Below are 6,000 nucleotides of genomic sequence, written 5' to 3' on the forward strand. Positions count from 1 at the left end.
CCTAACCCTTCTTGACACCCTTCGTAAATATCGACACCGTCATACATTGCTCTGTAGTGTATTTGCTTCAGTTACCATATTTGTGTGTTGTGTTTCTTTTGGATTAGTGTGAACTCAGATTAGTGTGAACTGCTCCTAAAATTTTAACAAGGAAGATGGATAATTTGGTCCAATCAGGAAATGCCCTACATAGCGTCCTGTATGTGGTCCCTAGCTGATGGTAGCTGTTTTGGAAGGTGGTTGTATCTTTAAGCCGTAGAGTTCTGCTAGTGTAGGTGGAGCCACTGTGGGGTGACCTTGATGTTGGATAGCTAAGCCTCACTTACATCTGCTTCCTGTGGCTGCAATGTGACCAGCCCCTTTACATTTCTGCCACCAGGGCTTCGCCATGACAGATTGTCCTCAAGCCAAAAGAAACTTTTCTTCCTTAAATTGCTTCCATCAGTCATTTTGTCTCAGCAACAGGTAAAGTAACCAATACAACTGTGTTTGCCTTGTTCCCCTCCATTGTCGCTGGCCATTGACTACTGTGCGGTTGATGGGACTGACTTTAAGTGACCTGGGAACTCATTGTGAGCTTCGGGAAATTTATGGGCTCTGCCTGTCCCATCCCGTTCTTCAGCTGGAGAAGCTGTCCCCAAACTCAATTAATTACTCTCATGATTGATGGCAGACATGAAGAGTGTGATGGTCCAAGAGATTTGGCTATTCATGTTCTGGACAAGTGGCTCAGCTTTAGAGTACTAAAGAGACTTTCTAGTCCCCCTCCCAGTGCCCCCCATTCCCCCACCTATTGACAAGATCACTTTTAAACGTTTCACGTGAGAAGACAAAAGAGCAGCTCTCTGGTCCTCACAATCATCTCTGTGATAGGAAGGCAGAGGAGGCTCCATGCCTCGGTCTTCTCTTGTTCGTCCTGGTGGTCGAAGCTTTGACCCCCTCAGTAAGCTTTGACATCCACGTTCTGAGATGTAGAATTCCACAGGAGCCGAAAGCGCTGCGCCTGGCAGGGGAGGCTATTGCGAGAATGTTTGTAGTTTACAGATTAATGGGTCCCAGTTTGCTTAGGCTTAAAATCCACAATTCTGAGTCCTCTCCATTGTTCCCATCTGTATATTATAATTGACCTCAGTTTCGCCTGTTCTCATGCTGCTGGGGACTGTCTTGCAGTCACTTGTTTGTGTTTGGGAAATGATAACTTGGTCCAAAAACAAATTAACAAACCTAAGCTACATGTATATGATGTGAAAATGCTTAAACAGAGGGAAAAAATCCTATATTTTCTTTCTAGAGATCATCAAACAGACTGGCCCAAACTGCTGAATCAGATGCTGAGGCTTTAAAAGGACATGGTTTGGGTTAGCCTAAAAATTCTAGCTTCACCCTTCTCTTTAAATTAGCGAGCTATGTATGACTAGATGGTTTCAGGGCCTGGAGAGACGGCTCAGAGGGTAGGGCCATTAGGAGCTCTTACAAAGGACCTGACTTCAGTCACCAGAACTCACATTCAGCACCTCAGAACCTCCTCTAACTGCTGTTCCAGGGCATCAGGTGCCCTCTTCTGGCCTCTCAAGGCATTGCACTCATTTGCATCTAGCCCTACATAGACAGGCAGGTATGTATACACATAGCTCAAAACAAAACATTTTCATTACTTTCCCTCCTCCAAAACTCCTTAAAAGGGACTTTGTGCCATGAAATTAATATCAGGAGAGTCTCCTGCTCTTCATCTGTCCCCTTTGGAAATCTGTGAGTGCCTTGACTAAGCAAAAATTGTCCCCTTCTCTAAGACACCTCTCAACTCATCCCATTTTTTATATAAATAGGCGTTCTTGTTTTATCTGTTTTTATATAATAGCTTTCATGCAAATTCTGTGAGGAAGGATTCTGTGCTTTTAAAAGTTTCAAGAACCAGCAGATAATCTCTAAGGAAGCCTCTTGTCAAAAATTCTATTACCATATAATTTCCTCAAGCGTTCATTGCCTGAGCCGATCCCTGCAGCACATGTACAACGCGACTGTTATTAAACATTTCTGGTGTGCACACGTGCTTATGAAGCCGGGGAAGTGAAGTCACCTCACTGCCTCGCCGCTCACCAGAATCGCTGGAGCAGACGAAGGAGCCGTCCCCCCAGAGCTTGGGCAAATGGACCCTGTGTCCCACGGCTGTGAGCGGGACAGTCGGATGGACTGCGAATGAGCTCCCGTGGGCAGAGTGCCTCACCTCATCTCAGCGGTGTGGAACACCCCGGGGCCAAGATGGGTGCATGAACTTTTTTTTTTTCTGGAACCTTCCACTTCACCTTCTACACCTCTCTCTTCTCCCCACCATCCCTGGTGCTTATTGCAATAGATTCTGACTTATCTAGCACCTTTCTTTAGGTAGGCTAGCCATCCTAGTATATAGTAACGATGAAAATATGAGATGGTGTAGCCCAGCACACACCGGGAGTGAGTATTTGTGTTTTACTAAGAGACCTTTGAAGAAGGAAAATTCTGTTGTAGCTCAAAAGAGTTCGGCTCTAGCGGAGAATTGCCAAGTTGAGGTTTACATCATGGAAATAGGAAACGCCTTCCGCTGCCTTTTTAGACCTTGCCTTCATGTTTCCTTCCACGTACTCGAGTCTGGGGCTGAAAGAGTGATTGCTCTCACTGTCTGCGGTATGTCCCAATAAATATTTGAAGAGCAGAGATGAGGAATTTAGTCAATCAATAGGAAATACTCTTGCAGTTAGCCTTACCCCCATGGCTCAGTACAATCGCAAACCCTGTGTGTTATTCTTATTTAACACTTGCGAATCCTTTGTAGATAGGATGCATTTTCAGACGTCTTCAAGATGGGTCGCTCCTCCATGCTGCAGACTTTAGAGATGTGATTCTTATTTGAAGATTTCTGCCCTCATTCTGCTTCTAGGGTCATTTCCCATTTTATCTTATAGCAATGGGAATCTCTCATTAAGGTGGCAGTTGATTGTTTCTCTATGCTGAGAGGCCAGATCCACAAAGAAGATAAGATAGGGCTTTGGTTGATATTTTGCAAGCCCCAGATCAGAGCCAGTGGATGACTTGACAGCTCTTTTCCAACTTGAAATTTTACAGAGACCACGTCATGCCCTTGGATGCTGCTACCCGGTGGGTACCAGGATCCAGGAATGGCATGGATGCAATGTAAAGTAGCAACCTCTATCAGGTGAGGTTTTTGACCAGTAAAGTAACCTTTGGGAATAAAGTTCTTCATTTTTGTGAAATATAGATGTTATTCTTAGAAAAATCTTTAAATAATTGTGCTAGACTAAGCATATAAATTTAGACTGTTTGCGAAGAAAACAAACCACAAAAGTTGAAGATTGGGAGGAAAATAAACAAAGATAGATGTTAGAAGAGAATGATGTTGAGAAACCAGTACAAAGCTGGCCTAGGACTGTACTGATATTTGGCAACACTTCTGCCATGGTCTGATGCTTTGGAGTTAGGGTGTTCTGCTAGGTTCTATTTTGTTCTGAAATCACGCCAGTGATCAGTTGGAAGGTTGCTTAGACAGTGTGTGATCTTCATCATTTTTCCGAACTGTAGTAAGACATTGTCTTTTGTCTCTTTTTTTGGGAGGGACAAAATTGGAAAATTTATTTATGGGTAGGTCTAGTGGAAATTATTCAGCCACTAAACCCTCTGATAACAATCGGAGACAGGGCCACAGCTACATAGCTGACTGATGCAGCTTGGTTGTGTTTCGGCAGCTGGAGAAGGCAGCTAGAGTGGAGAGATTTTAAAGGATGGGTGGGTACCCCTTGCCTGGCCAGCCCAGTCCTGAAGTGTGACAGCTCAGGATGTGATAACATTCTTACCTGTCTCAGGAGAACCACGACTCTGGGACGTCATGGCCTTTTGTCTGAAAGTCAAGAACAGCTTAAAATAAAAAATTGTACTCTCTAGTTTCCTATTGCTCGTGTCTCCTCTGAAACCATGGTAGATCTGGTGTCCCTCCCTTAAGTAGTCAACGAAGTCCATTTTTCTTGTGGTCACACAATTGTTGGACAATTCTAATTTTCACGTAGAAGACAGCTGGACTCTGCATGGATGAGACAAGCGGTGCCTTCCCTCTATGCCTAGGGAGCTTCCTGTTTCTGCCCTCCGGGGTCCAATATAGGAGGGCCGCAAAGACAAGTGCCTTTTGAGCCTTTTCTATGTATGGGGAGACAAACTCAGTACTAAGGCTTGATTTTAACTCAATACCCACTGGCGAATGCTCAGTAATACTATTACATTGAGTTCCAGGAACAAAACACCAGTAAAAGAAACAACCCTCACAATTTGAGACAATCTAAAATGGCTGACTATGTGTAGCAAGGCATTTCATTAATTTTCCCAGGCCAACCTTGACCGTGAACTTGTTTTGCTGACCAGACAGACTTTGAACACGCAGTCTTCCTGCCCCAGCTTCCTCAGTAGCGAGGGTTACAGCCCTTCTTGAATTTTCAGCAAATCTCCTGCACTAGTGGCTACATGATAATGTCACAAATACTTGACCAGAAAACTAAACCAAAATGACAGCAAGCAGCAGCAACAACAAAATAACAACAATAAACTCTCTCCTGGAAATTCCTGTCGCATGAGTTTGTAAGCCTAGATGTCATTTCAAGATGGGAGCGAATGTGTAATTATTATTTTGCTTGTCCATGGGAAGTTGAGATGGACAAAGAGCTGAGTGAGTATCTTATGCGTGTGTTTAAAAACTGGAAACTGTATCTCCTGACTGATAACTAATGCAGTTTTCTTTAGACAGTGGGGAGTGCTTCAGGGAAAGCAATAAGAACACACCGAGGGCGTCAGAAATGCAGGGCTGGGGCATTCAGGCACGCTCTAGCTTTCCGTCTGATAGGGAAAGCCTGAGAGAAAAAAGAATGTCTGTCAGATAAACCTTATCATTTCTGTTATCGAAACCAGCATTCTGGCTAACTGCTTTTTTGTGCCCTATCTTCCTTAAACCTCACAACAGATGTGATCGCTCGGGCTTAAAGGAGTTAATTATTTACCCAGCGTTGCAGAGCTATTTAGCGGAGGTGATAGAATTTAAACTCGAGACTATCAAATTAAGAGCCCATGTTACAATACACTGCATTGTGTCTCAAAGCAATAGTCTGCAAGCTGTATTCAGATGTTCTACTAATATTTAACTTGATATTCGCTTTCTAAAGTACCTATTGTTAGTCATGTTTTCAATTTGTAATTAAAAGCATGTACTGAAATATGCTATTATCCACACATGAACATACTGGAGGGCCTCCATCTGTTAAATTGAGTGTTAGGGATGTTTCGTTTGTGTGTAATTTTTTTTCATCCAATCTCTGCGTCTTTGAAAAACATGTAAATGTTTCAATTCTGCAGGATTAAACAAAAAACAAAACAAAAAAAGGGCGACTAAGGAGATGGCACAGGGGATAAAGGATGCCCAGACAAGTGTGAGAATACAAAATCCAGATCCCTGGCACCATGGATAAAGCCATGGGACGTGTGAATGTTTGTGATTCCTGGGATGGGTCGGCAGAGACAGGCAGATCCCTGGAAATTAAGCCAAATTGATGAGCTCCAGGTTTAGTGAGAAAGTCTGTCTGAAAATACTAAGCTGGAGAATAACTGAGGAAGCCCTTGGGGCCAACCTCTGACCACCAGCTACACATGCACATGATAATAATGTCTACAGCCACATCACAGTCATTGCTAGGGTGACCTTTAGCATGACACCATGCCCATGAGTCATGGGTTTCCTTGTTAATGAGTTATTATCCATTCCATGTGACTTGAACTTGCTACAGGGAAGCCAATACAATTCCACTCTGCACATTTGAACTTCTTGGCAGTTTTACGAGCATTGATGTGTGTGGTGGTGGTTTGAATAGGTATGACCCTGTAAACTCACGTATTTGAAGGGTTGGCCCATTAGGAGGTATGGCTTTGTTGGTATAGGTACGGCCTTGTTGGAGGAAGTGCGCCATTGTGAGG

The sequence above is a fragment of the Chionomys nivalis genome, chromosome 19 (assembly GCF_950005125.1).
Source record: "Chionomys nivalis chromosome 19, mChiNiv1.1, whole genome shotgun sequence".
Taxonomy (NCBI): domain Eukaryota; kingdom Metazoa; phylum Chordata; class Mammalia; order Rodentia; family Cricetidae; genus Chionomys; species Chionomys nivalis.